The 16444-nt window shown below is 41.4% G+C and overlaps 1 protein-coding gene across 3 annotated transcripts in view; it reads left to right on the forward strand.

Moving 5' to 3' along the window:
- Positions 1-16444, forward strand: part of cemip (cell migration inducing hyaluronidase 1) — a 269100-nt gene that overhangs the window by 65465 nt on the left and 187191 nt on the right. The window contains exon 2 of one of the 3 annotated variants that reach the window (XM_078258910.1): positions 7967-8139. The exons of the other annotated variants lie outside the window; for them this stretch is intronic. The gene's annotated coding sequence lies outside the window, so the exon portion shown is untranslated. The remainder of the gene's footprint in view (positions 1-7966; positions 8140-16444) is intronic. 3 annotated transcript variants of the gene reach the window in all.

Here is a 16444-nt window from a genome sequence, read left to right on the forward strand (position 1 = left end):
GAGAAAGCAGAGGTTAACTCATGTATGTCACGGCTGTAAGAAATCAAAGGGCATATATACAGTTTAGCCAAGCGCAAAGCAGTACATAAGGCATCAACAAATTGTTGGGGAGGGTCATGCCTCTTTTCCAAATCATTTTGGAGGGTCATAGAAAAATTATTACTGGCGAGGGGAGGGTCAAGTCTATTTTGACTAAAGATCCCAAAACTCCTCCGGTGGCCCCTTAAATAAATAACGAACAGTCCCTTACCTCTATTACTTCCAGTCAGTTTCTCACTGGAAGTATTTCTTTTCATCTTGTCAGTGTATCAAGTGTTCATCTTGATGTTTGCTGGGTGTCTCTAAATGCAGTGTGAGATGGGAAATTGTTCTGTTTTCTCCATTTACTTGTGTTTTTTCAAATGAAAGCTGATACTGAACCACCCTGACATTCTGCACACCACACGACTGGAGGGACGGTAATCTGGCCATTTTCATGCCATTAGCATTTGTTTATGTGACATTTACATTTACACTCAACCGGACTTATTCCCTATTCTTGGACTGGTTTTGGATTGTCTGGATTGTTTTCCGTCGTCTATTGTAAAACTGAGTAACACTCATGAAAAGATAGTTGCGTACATATCTAACTGTAGTGCTCTAAGGACTCTGGCAGCTTTATAAAGGACTGACATGATCCCATTGTTTTCAGAACATTAGTCTGTTCTCTCCAGGCATACAGCGAGTGTTTGGTGACAGCCTCCGCTGTGATTTTCTTTTTGTTTTTTGTTTTTGACTCTTACTTAGCTCTCTAAGTGTGACTTTTCAGCTGATTGGCGCCATTTATTTGACATCTCTGAGGGAGGTGTGAAAGTAACAGCAGGGAAATCAATTATCGGGACCTCGGAGACGTGAGCCGTTAGTCAACATGTGCTCTGCCTCTGCGGATCCTCGTTGGTCACTGCTGTCTATGTAGAGCCATATATACGAGGCTGATACTGGCTGCTAATAACGCTTAGATAAGTGAGTCAGTCAGGACTGATCTTATATTTAATAAAACCCAAGATCCTAACAGACCGCAGCTACTCAATGGCATTCCAGACACAATTTCATTCATTCCCCCCGCCAAGGAGGTCATGCTTCTCGGTCTGTCAGTTTGTTGGTTTGTTCGCAACAGGATTACGGAAAAACTCCTGGCCAGATGTTCACGAAACGTGGTAGAAGGATGTAGCATGAGCCAAGTAAGAACCCTTTAAAGCGTAACTCTCGCCAACATGCAACCTAGGGTCTTTTTGTGAATGTACCCAAGTCAAACTTTCGTTTAAAAGCATATTTAGGACGGAAGCGCCACTTTTAAGATGTACCATATTTTCGTTTTTCGGTCAAATGGCCTATTGAATGGGAGAAATAGGGGCACTTTTATGCTAGCCTCAAAATAGCTATTTTTAAAACACTAAGAAGGCTCGACACAACATGAAACTTTGCTCGAAGTATCACCAGGGACTCTACACATGAACTACACCGGTGCACAAGGGATATACTAAATCTGTGGCTACTTGTTTTGATATCGACTCGTTTTGACTGCCAAGGTGGAGGCGGCCAGAAACAACAAGAGCTACGGTGAGTTGTTCAAAACCTTTCTTTTTAGTAAACTCTGGGAACACAAACAATGTTGTCAATGCTTTCGTTAAGGTGTAGAGCCCTTGGTGATAATCTACCAAACACAAATTTCCTTACTTTTTGTGCTAGTTTTATATATAAAAGAATCATAAAAGCATATTACATGCTTTGAATTCCTTTTAAATATATAGCTATGCAGTGTTCTGAGCAGCTGATACAACACTCGTCAGGAACACGAGAGACTTGAGACATGACTTGGACTCGAGCTCAGAGACTTGTGAGCATCTCTGCTGCCGACTGCTGACTGCTGAGTGAGTTCACCCCGTAATTGGCACCAACTTCAGCCCTGCAGCCGAAAGTCTCCGCTGTGCTAGAGCATTCAATTTCTCTCTCGGAGAAAATATTCTAGGAAATCAGTAACCTATATTAAAAATGTATGTTGTTAAATGACAATGACTTTTGGAATTTGATTATTTTAAATTGGTTTGGAAATTATTAATATATTATGCCTATCTATGATGCAGTTGCCTAAAGAATATAGTTTTGTTGTTTGTGCAGGAGGTGACAACAATACTTTTTATTCTGTAAATTAGTCTTTGCAGCAAACAAACATTATCTGGCTGTACTCGGGACCCCTTCAGATTATTAGGATTAGAGATTCAGAGATTAGGTCTCTCTCTTTTTTATAAATGTATTTATTCAAGTAGGGTTTGGCAACGTTTACTATGGGTCAGTTTTCTGTTGAGTCCAACATTTTGCACCTGTGAAGACCTCTTGTGGGAATGAAAGAAAACCTAAATCAATGACAAAATATTTGTTCAGGGTTGGAAGAGAGCACTAAAAGAGACTTCTGATTCAAAATATCTCCATGTAACAGGCTACCTTAATCTGGACACTCTCTGAGCAAGTGGCCCTTATTGTCTCCTAGCAGACATGCCTGAAGGAAGAAGGAAGAGGTGGCATTTACATGGCCATGACTAGCCATTCATTCAGCTCTAACCATGGCCACTGGCTGCAGGTTCTTTATATTTCATTACACTGACTGAATCACTTAATGAGGGTTCACAGGATGATGGAGATGCAAAAGGAGAATGACTAATGCCTCAAAAGAGAGAAGTGAAGAATCTCTCCTGTCTGTCTCTGTGCCTCCACCATTCCACTGTGATGGCTTCATTGTCTGTGATTAAGGGACCATTTGAGAGTGATGAAGCCATCAAAGGATCTTCTATCTTCTCTCAGCCTCGTTGTCTCTCTCCACTTTCCCTCGCTCTCTCGCCTCTCTCCCAGGGCTCAGAGAAGAATGTCTGACAGATTGCAGCCGGTGAGCGGCAGATAGCAGTCAGTCTGACACCTTTACCATGCACAGGAAACTCTGTAAAGCTCTCCTCTTCCCTTCGGTGTGTGCTTTCACTGACACAAGTATTTTGCTGCTGGTACCAGCGATAATGATTTACCTGTAGTGATTATTGATCCCAAGTATCCCTGCCTTTTTTGACACTTTAACCCTAGTCTGAATCAACGTAAGTACATGACCAGGATAAACCTGACACCCCCCAGCGTGGCACACCACAGATACCTTCTGGGATAGGAGAGAAAAAAAACTGGGTTGTTTGCCTTTCTTTAAAGGGTAACTACCGTTTTTTTCAACCTGGAGCCTATTTTTCTATGTTTTTGTGTCTAAGTGACTGATGGGAACAACAATCTTTGACATTGGTCCAGTATTAAGCAAGATCGCTGCAGAAAGCAGCGGTGAAACAAGCTAAAATGTAAGTTAATAGGGCAATTGTCCAGCTATTGACAGGCTCAAATTATATTAAGTGTTTGACAACATTATGGAAAGGATCCCTTCAGAGATAGACCTTTTTAAAACCGCTTTAAGACCTTTCTGTTTAACCAGAGACAGCTCTGAAGTCGTTAGCGCTAAACCCACCAGATACACCAGCTTGTATAGAGCCAATTTCACATGTAAATCGGTAAACTATATGTTTATTTCAACCAAAACTAGTTGTGACAGTTGGAAAAGTGGAAAGATGACCCAAAGATGACGTTTTTATGTTTTAAAAAAGGATCTTACTCTTTAACAGAAAGGTTGACCGCCTTAGAAATCCTTTCCATAATGTTGTCAGACACTTAGAATATTAATCTGAGCCTGTCAGTGGCTAAACGAGCACTTTTGTGAAGGTAAAAAACAAGCTGAACAATTGCCCTATTAACTTACGTTGTAGCTTGTTTCGCCGCTGCCAACTGCAGCGATCTTGCTTAATACTGGACCAATTTCAAAGATTGTTGTTCCCATCAGTCACTTAGACACAAAAACATAGAAAAATAGGGTCCAGGTTGAAAAAAACTGTAGTTACCCTTTAAACCAATCGCAATCGTCTTGGGCGGCGCTAAGCTCCGGACTCAGCGACAGTGGCTCTGCTAAGTAGTCTCAGGAAGGAACTTGTTTTGGTTGAACATTTGCACCCCGCAAAAGAAAACACCACATACAATATTAAATGAAGTTAACTGTTGACACAATACAGTAACGTGAGCTATTTAAATTAGCTGGCTACACGGTTAAACCTCATTAGCTCTTACCAGTGTATCACCGTGTGTACTTCGTCCGCAACAACCACCAATCGGTCCCAATACGTCCCAGTTAGAGAGTAAATGCGATAAACATATTCTTTGTCAATCTTTACAACCATTCCCTGAAAGAACCAAGCAGGCCTGCCTTGTCGCATTATCCAAATATTCTTCAAAACTTGCCATTTGCAGCATGTAGCTTCCTAGCTCAAAGTTTGTTGTTTCCCAAAGAGTTTGAGAACAGCAACACACAGCAAAACACACAGAGAACAGAAGGCGAGGGGATGTCAGGCAATTATTTTGGAAATGTACTTGCTGTACTGTTGATCCAGACTAGTTATGCTGTATGTTGATCCTAAAACCAAGGTATTGGATAAATGTCTGTACGGAATTCATCCAACAGCTGTTGAAACATTTCATTCAAAAAAAAAAATATGTTAACTAATCCATGGTGACAGAGGGAAACATGGGAACCATGAATGTTTCCACCCAATTTGGTGCTGCTAATACATCTAGTAGACATGAAGATCATGGATGTCACTGGATGAGACAAAAGTCAGGAGATCACTGAATCTATCATGAATATCTGAACCATACTTTGTTCCAATCCATGCAATAGTTGTGAAGACATTTCAGTCTGGACCAAAGTGGTGAACTTTAGACCAACCAAGTGAACTGTCTGATGTATGGAAGCATCAGTCCAAATCCCAACTGAAGCACTCTAAACACATCAATCTGACGTTTCAGACATTACACACAAATTGCTACTCATACATGCTCTTCTGTCAGTTGTTGGACACTGCTACGGAGGTAAATTGCTGTTAAAATACCGCCCTCTGCCCCCACCTGCCCACCCTCTCCACCTCCACCCCCACAGCTTAGACTTTTTAGGGCACTTTAACGGAGCCCTAGTCTGAGTGGAAAGAGCCTAAAGTGGGCCGAATCTTCCATTCTGGCCATTGCGGTGCGATCAGCGACAGACATGCTGACCTTCTTGCTGTTTTAAGACATCAGGCTGTTACATTGCTAGTCCTCTCTTAGTGGACGCTCCAGCACAGTTATTTTTTTGGGGCATTTTCGGCCTTCATCTCTGACAGGACAGCTGAAGACATGACAGGGGAGAGAGAGGGGGGAATGACATGCAGCAAAGGGCCGCAGGTCGGCGCAGAACCTGGGCCTGCTGCATCGAGGAGTAAACCCCTACATATGGGTGCGCACTCCACCAACTGAACTATCCAGGCGCCCACTTTAGCAATAATTTGTGTTTGCCTGTGTGGGTGGGTGACAGAGTGAGTGAGAGAACAAGAGAAAAACATAACTCAGGCACTAAAGAAAACACGTTTCTATTCATCACTATTCATTCGTCTTTTTTCCCTCATCTCTACCTTTTTATTAAAAAATTCAGAAGCACTATTGCAGAGGAATGAAGTGTTACAGATATTTCAAACAAAGTTTTTGTTGAGTTTCCTGTTCTTCCTTTTAGGATCTCATTATTGCCTATTTAATGTGATAGTTAAAGCTAGGGAAGGCCCACCATAGTACATTTCTGAAATTACCTTAGAGACACCAACTATTTCAGATATTCTTAGAATGAAATATCTTTCCACAAACCCGTGTCATGCCTATTACCTGTGTTTTTGACTGAGCATGTGTGTGTGTGTGTGTGTGTGTGTGTGTGTGTGTGTGTGTGTGTGTGTGTGTGTACTCTGGCACGTGTGCTTAGCTGGGTTCAGAACATGGCGTTTCTGTGGCCTCACATTTCCTTTCCTGTCCTCCCAGGTGGTTGTCAGTCTCTCATGCTGTTTATCACATAACTTTAGAGTCTGGTGTCTTCAGAGTTTGACACAATACCAAAGAAACCCGAGAATGAACAGGAGACACTCTCTAATGTCCTGGAGGCAGATTATTGGCATGGGAAACATTACAAACCCCCTCATCCTGTCTCTTGTTCTGTTTCTCCTGGGGATAACTGATCTCCTGGCTGTGGTTCCATCAGTGGTGGAATGTGACTAAGTACATTTACTCAAGTACTGTACTTAAGTACAAAACTGAGGTACTTGCACTTTAGTCTTTTCTTTTTATGCCGCTTTCTACTTCTACTCTGCTACATTTCAGAGAGAAATATTATACTTTTTACTCTACTACATTCATCTGACAGCTTTAGTTACTAGTTACTTTACATATTAAGATGTTTGCACACAAAACACATGAAGTTTATAAAATCTGATATTTTATTATAAATGAAAGTAGCCAACAATATAACGGCTTACAAGTCCAGCTGAAATGATTAGACCAGAGGTCTTCAACATTTTCTGAGAGAGAGAAACTAAGCAGGGACCCCCTACTACACATGTTGTATAAAATGAAATTGCATATTAAACTGGTCCTATAATAACATGTAGGGCGGCCTATAACTTTTATATATACTGTTTTTTCATAGAATACTAAGCTATTAAAATACCCTAATAATTGTTGGCATCATTTTATAAATAATCTTTTAATTTTCTGTATCTGTAGATGGCTATTTTAGTGACTACCTTACCTGTAGGCCAGAAAGCCTATCATCAGTGGGGATGTATATTTGCTAATGTTGGGAATTGGGAAGTTACAGATTAAATTATTAGCAATTTATCAAAGATGTTTTATCAATATTAATAAAGTTATGAATAACTTTATCAAGTTCATAAACAATCAAAACGGGGCACCACCCTGAATTCAGGGGCCAATAACTGAACTGTGAAAACAGTCTCAAATATGGTGTTCTCTTTAAAATACAGGTCTTAATTAATTTGATTAATTTATCTCATATCTATACAACGAACAAAGAAGGGTGAAAATCGAGCACTGACCTGTATAACCAGCTGTTATTAAAACATGTACACAAATAACGACACCAACTTCTTGTTAAAGTCTAAGGATTTATTTAACTTCAAAAATACTGATCGCCAATCAATAATTCTTCAATCATCAAACTCTATCGACTTGTTACAATTCTAGCAAAACAAAACAGGGCCGCGTGATTTGAGGCTATTTGTAGTTTTAGTAGAAAGGCACAAAATGGCTACTCCTAGCGCTGAAATGGCGGGGAATCCAGCAAGAGTTCAACACGTATTACAGACAAAAAGGAACACACCCCGGAGCGTTATTATGATGCCAAAATGGCGGTTGTGAAGCTCTGTTACGCTCTCATGTGACTAGGACAACTGGCAAGGCCAGCGTGTGCGTGTGTGTATGTGCGTGTGTGTTAGATTTGGATTGGGAGATAAAGAAACAGGATGGAAACACAAATGAAAAGAAGAACAATCACTTGAAATCTTGATCCTTGTGGAAGTGATAATAACCACTCTCCTCGTTCACTCAGGACTCTGACCTAACGTAAAGTTATGGCAGAGGTCTGATAATTTGTCTAACGTGGGGAGTGTTTATTTCTCTGCCTCTGGTGAGCTAACAGCTGACTCCTTGCGGCGATAATAACCAAACCTTTCATCTAACACAGGGCTATGATACAGTATAACGGTCTCGTTACGTCGCAGTGCCGTGGTTTGAGTGACGAACGGAAGGTTTATTACCTCGCTTCTACAGTAACTAACTCCTCCGCGGCGGGAGGTAACAGTGTAGCAATTACAGTTTCAACACAAAAAGTATCGTGATCAAAGATACCTTCACAGCAATAAATTAGACACGGCAGTCCCAATCACATTAATAGTAAGATAGTTGCAGCAGTAGCACTTACTGATTAATAAAACACACTGTTCTACATCTGCCCATAACTATAAGCCCCTTACTTTGTGTGTTGCAGTCCGTTGGTTCGTCCGGCGGATTATCCACGATGAACAGAAAACGGGGTTAATCACTCGCCAGTGATTAACGAAACAGTTCCTTCCAGGGCAGTGGAGTGGAACAGTTCAGTCGACTTTGAAGAAAAGAAAAGTGTGATGTCCTTCCTCGAAAAAGGGGTTGATTGCAGATTCGGTAAGACACTGACTTTCAGTGGCTCGGCAGGATCCCTTGTATCACGAAGGATACAGAAACAGCTCACTCGACCAGCGAAATGATACTATTTATTCTCGTACAAACGTTTGACGACGTGCCTTCATGCAATCGAAAACACAGAGGAGAGCACCCTTTAGCAGCTTTCACGTGCAGTGGGTGACAATGAGAAGTGGCTGACCAGAGTATTTATATCCCCGGTCACCTGGGCATGGACCCCTGCTGCGTTCAAGGGAACCCGGCCAATAGGGAATCCAGGGCTCTCAAGTGTCACGCATTGAGCGTGACAGTCACTCATTTCGGTCTTTTGTCACGCACTCCCGCCACACATTGTATTTCTCACGCGGAAAAACTATTTATAATATATTTAATATGCTGCAGCGCCCCAAATTTCTCTGGCGCGCCGCTCTCATATCTATCAGCGCGTCTCCCCTGAAGTTCTTAGTTGAGCCTGCCACTTATCAGCCAATCAAAAAAAAAGAAAGGGGCTACACAATAGCCAGAAAATAGCACTATTGTATCTGGGTAAGATTTAACGCAACAACCAATAAAAAAAAAAGCATAGAGCAGCGTACAGACACTTCCCTAAACGTTCGCTCATTCAGAGACCAGAGACCCAAACGGGGCTCTGTGTCTGTCAGAAGGTCTGATCTACTGTATCAGCAGAGCAATCACGTAATGCACAGCAGACTATGGTGCAGGTAGATTATTTTCTGAAATATAGTGACTATTATAACTTTATTTTTCTCAAAATATCACGACTCCTCCAAATCTCAGAGAACACATATATTTTGAATGTGCACAAAGTTTGAACATGAACATGAACAGAAATCTTGCTCAAACTTAACAATATTACAGTCCAGGGGTTTATTAGTAAATTAAAATGAATTAATGTATCATTGAGGTGAATAATTGTCATATGCACATTTAAGGAGGTTACTTCCTCAACAAAAGATGCAAAAGAGAAGGGAAGAGTAAATGATGCCTAGGCGACGTGTGTGCTGACTCAGATATAATTAGAAAAGTCGATCTACAGGAGAATAAATAGATGAAAGCAATACAGAATGCCTGAGAGCCTTATTGCAATATATTCCATTATGTTTTTATATTTGGATTGTAATCTGTTACCCTTTACATAAAGATATTTCCAGCATAAATTGATTTAGAAAAAGGTAGAAATAAGTGCATACAAATTCACCAGAACGCAGGAAATTAAGTGTTTAATGCTCATAATTTTCTGGGGGAGGACCACCAGAACGCCCCGCATCATTAGTTACCATGCGGATAGAATGTCACTCTTGCCTGTCTTCAAAACTTGAGAGCCCTGGGAATCAGAGTTCTTGAAGGTAACATGTAGGTATGAACTACAACTATGTAGTTTGGAGGTGTGACTTGTAGGCTTTTACAGTTGCATGGAGGCTCTCTGCATGGAGATTCTCTTTGTTTGAAAATGGCGCTCAGGCCGCATGTGGGACATGTGGTTTCCTTTGTCTCAGAGGTCACATGCTCTGAAATCTTTGTTTAAAAGATAGTGTTTAACCACACTGCTCAGTTCCCAACACTAATAATATGTTAGATTCATGTTTTTTTTGAAACTTCAAAAATTAACAATAATTTGGAGGCCCCCCTGCATTGACTCTGAGGACCCCCTGTTGAAGGTCCCTGGATTAGACCATTAAAGACACACCTGTTTGGATAATTTCCAGTTTCTAAAATGGGAGGATTTTTCTTTACTTTTAATACTTTAAGTTCATGTTCCTGATGATACTTACATACTTTTACTTAAGTTACATTTTCAATGCAGGACTTTTACTTGTAACATAGTATTTTTAAAGGGTGGTATTAGTACTTTTACTTAAGTAAAGGATCTGAATACTTCTTCCACCACTGGGCTCCATGTGACTGCAGACTGCTGTAACCATGACAAATCGATGTACATGTGAAGATTTATGTAAGACCTTTGTGTTTGGTATTGCATGATAGACTGGTGGCCTAGTTAAAACAACAGCCCAGAGGTTCAGAGTCGAGCGTCTGGAATGCTACTATCAGCTAACATAAACACATCCCTCTCTGTACTGGACTCACAACGATTACAAAAAAAGATTACGATTTCTCACTAAGTCTGGCACTTCCAAAATTCTGGACAGTTTCTTTAAGTCTCCCGTCATGGGAACCCTAACCCACCTAAAATAATACTTAACGCTCTGAGGTCTAAGAGCATTTTCACATATTTTAAAGGTATAACTGATCCCCATGTGTGTCCACATCAAAATCTTCACAACAAACTCCGCTTTCCGTATAATGATGCCCACATTTTTTCTAGAACAATGTGTAAGGAGATAATTTGGAGCTAAAGCTGAAACCTTGATGTTCGCTTTTTGAAATTCCTCAAATCTCTTTTGAAAACAAACCTTAACTTATGATGTCTTGTACGAATTGTTTCGGTGCTTGAAATGAGTTTACCAAAGTTTTAGTGTTATATGATTAAACTAGTAAATAAATGTCTGAAATGAAATTTTGTAATATTGCTTTTTGAGTAGGAGTGTTGTTCAACATCGTTACATACGGTGCATCTTTCGTCCTCAGAGGGTTAATAACTCTTAAATCTGGTTTATTGGAAGTATGTCTTTTGAAAAAATCTAAAATTTGCTAAAGCTACAACTTACTAACATAAACGTGAAGCTAAGTAAGCCCTTTAAAAACATTTTGTGTCTCCAATCACACCGTTTATTCTCAGTTGTATTCAGTCAAGTCAGGTTACGCAAAGATTATGCAACAGATTTTCACTCCCATCCCGTCAGAAAGCGACGCTTGGTCAGGTGCCTTTGGGTTGTTGGTTTGTTATTGATGCAAAAAGTCTCCTTTGGCGTCATATTTAGACGCGCTTGGTCAGGACGTACATTTCACTGAAATGCAGCACAAGAACGGGATAAACGGGTTATGGAAAAGATCGTGGGTGGGGTTACAAAATGTACGTTTCAGTGACACGCGGGACAAGAACAGGACACGACCCCCGGTCTCCTGGGTGAAAGTCCTGTGTTGTTTGACCCATCCACCACCCCAACCAGCCTCCCTATTCAGATTTTCGGTCTTTTATACTACTCGCTACCTTTGTCTCTCTTCATACTACGTCATCTTCAAGCGACACGTAGCTTCTGCTCTGCCCAGTGCGTCCCATACAGATGCTAAAGAGAGACTTTTGCGTCGTATCTGATGCTGAGAGACACTGACCAAGGGTTAGTATTTTACCAGTTGGTAGTGACACTCTTATAACTTCAGACCTCATGATTGTGATGTTTAGATGGCAGCACCAGAGATTTTCCTTTGATGGTGCTATGTGGTTGCTTGACTTCTTTTCCCGTGAGGGGGTTTTCTGAACTGCAGGGTTTCCCATTAATGTGCTGGTTGCCAAGGTTTAATTTCTACTGCAACACCCCTGACACATAGACACACAAGCACATACGATGTACCTGCTCCGCAAAAGTTACAATGTCATTGTGTGTTCAGATATTCAGCTCAAGAGATACAGATGTAGCCTGCCTATGTAAGCACACCTCTGAATATTTAACATTTCACAGAAATATGCTACAGACAGGTCTAGCACACAAGCAGCAAGCAACAGACACATGATCAGCCTCAGCTTCTGAGATAAGATTTGTAAAAGGCAAGATAGAAAAATACCATGCACTTACCATCAGACCTCTTTATAACAAAACAATGCTAATATCATCTACAGCAGTGGTTCTCAACCTTTTTACACTGCGTACCACTTCAGAAAATATTACTTCGATTCTCCACTGGGCGCGTCTGTGCTGCGTACTGGCTTCATTCCGGTTTTGTTCCATCCTCCATCGCGCGCTATACCACACCAGGAGCGTCTTAGAAGCGGAGCATCTTGCCTGCCCAACTCATAGATTATATTGTCTTTACTTTTTTTAAATTGTGTTTGTTGTTTTTAAGTACTTTACAGAACAATTGCGTGTTTGTTAAGCTAGTATCTACCTTCCACTCCAAGAACTCCTGCAATTAAACTCCATGCCTTCTCTTTTCTGGCGTTGTCCTGATAAAAAGGATCTGTGATGCCTCCAAGATGAATCTCTCGTCGTCCGTGGTGTTGTAAAGGAGACATATTTAGGGTGTTTTGGTAAATTGACTGGATACTCTCACTGTTTCACTTTCTGCCCGGCTGTGTGAACGCCCTGCGGCTCGCGTGAAAATAGACCTGACGCTTATCTTTAGCGGAGCGGAGAGCCGCTTCACGCACACTTCTGGGACCAACGTGGCGCAATATGGTGGAATATCAAGCATTGACTTGTATGGCAGCGATTGCTCGTGGGGTCCGCAGCGCCTCCGGAACACAGCGCAGACAAGCCCGGTGGAAAATAAGGCTCTCTGAGTACAACCATTATGGCCCACGTTAAAATAGAGTAACAGCTACAGATAGTTCAGGCAGGAGGCAGGTTTATTTCTAAAAACATTATTTATTGTTCACAGCCGCTGAACTTCCTCCTTCCTGCTCCAACTGAAGCCAAATGTGAGGTCACTCAGGTCATATCTCCTTACTGTTTTGCTGCTAGCAGGTGCTGTGGAGACTTCACCGCCGCTGCTTATGTAGCGACTAACGTTAGCACTTGTCCTCGTCCATATATAGTTTCAACAGGGCTGCTCGAAATATTCTCTTCCTCATCCACACTTCTCTTCCAAATAGTTCCTGTTTGGAGTAGACCTGTTCGAGTCGTGATTCACTCAGATCTTTAACCTGAGTCTTTAAATTGACTAACAAATCGCAAGTCTCTAGTATCATTAACCCGGTTCAGTTGAGTCCTACTACAATTCAATCTAATTGAAATAGCGCCACACACAAACCTCTTGCAACATTAGCTTCTACTATGCTAGCCATCTTAGCTGCAAAAAGCTTTATAACTTACAATTTCGTAGGCAACAGCAACTCCACAAGTCAACTCAAGCGCCTGAGTGAGCAGAGAGACCCACCCACAGACTCAGAGCCGGAAGCTCGCAGACCATGGGATTCACTCGAGAACTCACGAGTCAACGAGGACTCGTGAGTTGTCGGTGATTCATGAGTTGTCGGGTGATTCATGAGTTGTCGATGATTCATGAGTTGTCGGTGATTCATGAGTTCTCGCGCGAATATGAGTGGATCTGATTCAGACGAGCGAGCGAAGTCTCTCCTCGAGCTCAGGGTAAAGCAAATTCACAACAAAAGCCATTCTTTCACTTCTGAAATGACATAAAATGTTCTGCACGTAGCCTAGCTAACCCTACACTAGGTTTTGGTGTATAAATGTAGTATGTTAAATGCAATTAGGTCGAGCAGACAGTCCGAAATATTACAAGCTCGCCTCAGCTCGGCTCGGCTCGCAGACAACTCATGAGTTGCCGACAACTCACGAGTCCTCGATGACTTCTGAGTTGTTGATGACTCGTGAGTTCTCGATTCAGCCAAATCAGCCGGCTACGTTGTTATGAGTGAATCTGATTCAGATGAGCGAGCATAGCGAGTGAGTGAAGTCTCTCCTCGAGCTCAGGGTAAAGCAAATCAACAACAAAAGCCATTCTTTCACTTCTGAAATAACATACAAATGTTCTGCACGTAGCCTAGCTATGCCCTACTGTAGGTTTTGGTGTATAAATGTAGTATGTTAAATGCAATTAGGTCGAGCAGACAGTCCGAAATATTACAAGCTCGCCTCAGCTCGGCTCGGCTCGCAGACAACTCATGAGTTGCCGACAACTCACGAGTCCTCGATGACTTCTGAGTTGTTGATGACTCGTGAGTTCTCGATTCAGCCAAATCAGCCGGCTACGTTGTTATGAGTGAATCTGATTCAGATGAGCGAGCATAGCGAGTGAGTGAAGTCTCTCCTCGAGCTCAGGGTAAAGCAAATCAACAACAAAAGCCATTCTTTCACTTCTGAAATAACATACAATGTTCTCCACGTAGCCTAGCTATGCGTACTGTAGGTTTGGTGTATAAATGTAGTATATTAAAATGCAATTAGGGCGAGCAGACAGTCTGTAAGCTCACCTCGCCAACAACTCATGTTTTTTTTGTCTTCAAAAAACTATATTATTCAAGTACAGATACACATACACATTGAAAACATTAAATGCATACATACATATATACATACAGTGGGGGAAAAAAGTATTTAGTCAGCCACCAATTGTGCAAGTTGTCCCACTTAAAAAGATGAGAGAGGCCTGTAATTTTCATCATAGGTACACTTCAACTATGAGAGACAAAATGAGAAAAATAAATCCAGAACATCACATTGTAGGATTTTTAATGAATTTATTTGCAAATTATGGTGGAAAATAAGTATTTGGTCAATAACAAAAGTTCATCTCAGTACTTTGTTATATACCCTTTGTTGGCAATGACAGAGGTCAAACGTTTGCTGTAAGTCTTCACAAGGTTTTCACACACTGTTGCTGGTATTTTGGCCCATTCCTCCATGCAGATCTCCTCTACAGCAGTGATGTTTTGGGGCTGTCGCTGGGCAACATGGACTTTCAACTCCCTCCAAAGATTTTCTGTGGGGTTGAGATCTGGAGACTGGCTAGGCCACTCCAGGACCTTGAAATGCTTCTTACAAAGCCACTCCTTCGTTGCCCGGACAGTGTGTTTGGGATTATTGTCATGCCCTTGCTGATGGAAGGAGGTTTTCACTCAAAATCTCACGATACATGGCCCCATTCATTCATTCTTTCCTTTACACGGATCAGTCGTCCTGGTCCCTTTGCAGAAAAACATCCCCAAAGCATGATGTTTCCACCCCCATGCTTCACAGTAGGTATGGTGTTCTTTGGATGCAACTCAGCATTCTTTCCCCTCCAAACACGACGAGTTGAGTTTTTACCAAAAAGTTCTATTTTGGTTTCATCTGACCATATGACATTCTCCCAATCCTCTTCTGGATCATCCAAATGCTCTCTAGCAAACTCCAGATGGGCCTGGACATGTACTGGCTTAAGCAGGGGGACACGTCTGGCACTGCAGGATTTGAGTCCCTGGCAGTGTGTTACTGATGGTAGCCTTTGTTACTTTGGTCCCAGCTCTCTGCAGGTCATTCACTAGGTCCCCCCGTGTGGTTCTGGGATTTTGGCTCACCGTTCTTGTGATCATTTTGACCCCACGTGGTGAGATCTTGCGTGGAGCCCCGGATCAAGGGAGATTATTAGTGGTCTTGTATGTCTTTCATTTTCTTATAATTGCTCCCACAGTTGATTTCCTCACACCAAGCTGCTTACCTATTGCAGATTCAGTCTTCCCAGCCTGGTGCAGGTCTACAATTTTGTTTCTGGTGTCCTTTGACAGCTCTTTGGTCTTGGCCATAGTGGAGTTTGGTGTGTGACTGTTTGAGGTTTTGGATAGGTGTCTTTTATACTGATAACAAGTTCAAACAGGTGCCATTAATACGGGTAACGAGTGGAGGACAGAGGAGCCTCTTAAAGAAGAAGTTACAGGTCTGTGAGAGCCAGAAATCTTGCTTGTTTGTAGGTGACCAAATACTTATTTTCCCGAGGAATTTGCAAATAAATTCATTAAAAATCCTACAATGTGATTTTCTGGATTTTTTTTCTCATTTTGTCTCTCATAGTTGAAGTGTACCTATGATGAAAATTACAGGCCTCTCTCATCTTTTTAAGTGGGAGAACTTGCACAATTGGTGGCTGACTAAATACTTTTTTGCCCCACTGTACATGAAAAAGGGGCGCATGGAATTTACATTAAAGAGGTTATAAGTCATTGTGAATGTTCAGAGTCCGGATGGCTTTCTTATTTGTCAGTTCTATTAAAGTTTCAAAATATAATTTCATGTCATTTTTAAATGAATATTCGGTTTTCTTCCAGACCATTTACATTTATGGATATAACGTTTTCCAAATAAAATTAAAAGATTCTAAATGAAAGCATGGCATTTTATCCAAATCAGAAGCTCGCCTTGGATGTAGCATACAATACTGACTAAAGTGACTCGCACAACCCGGATAAGTTTAGTGATTGACTCAGAATAACCCGAATCCTGAAAAGGAATCGAGTTTGCCAGGCCTAGTTTGGAGCCACAATTGCAGTGTTTTTGAACCATTCATTTTACCTCTGCTTACTATCTTGCCATCACAGCTCGTAACTAATTACAGATGTATGCAAACTCCGTCCATGAATATAACTATGTAGCAAGCTGATATCGAAACAATAAAATATGACACTTAAACAAACACTTATTTTTTATTTCTTTTAACTGATCATAGTTCAAATGTT

The sequence above is a fragment of the Sander vitreus genome, chromosome 1, assembly GCF_031162955.1.
Source record: "Sander vitreus isolate 19-12246 chromosome 1, sanVit1, whole genome shotgun sequence".
In the NCBI taxonomy this organism is placed as follows: Eukaryota; Metazoa; Chordata; class Actinopteri; order Perciformes; family Percidae; genus Sander; species Sander vitreus.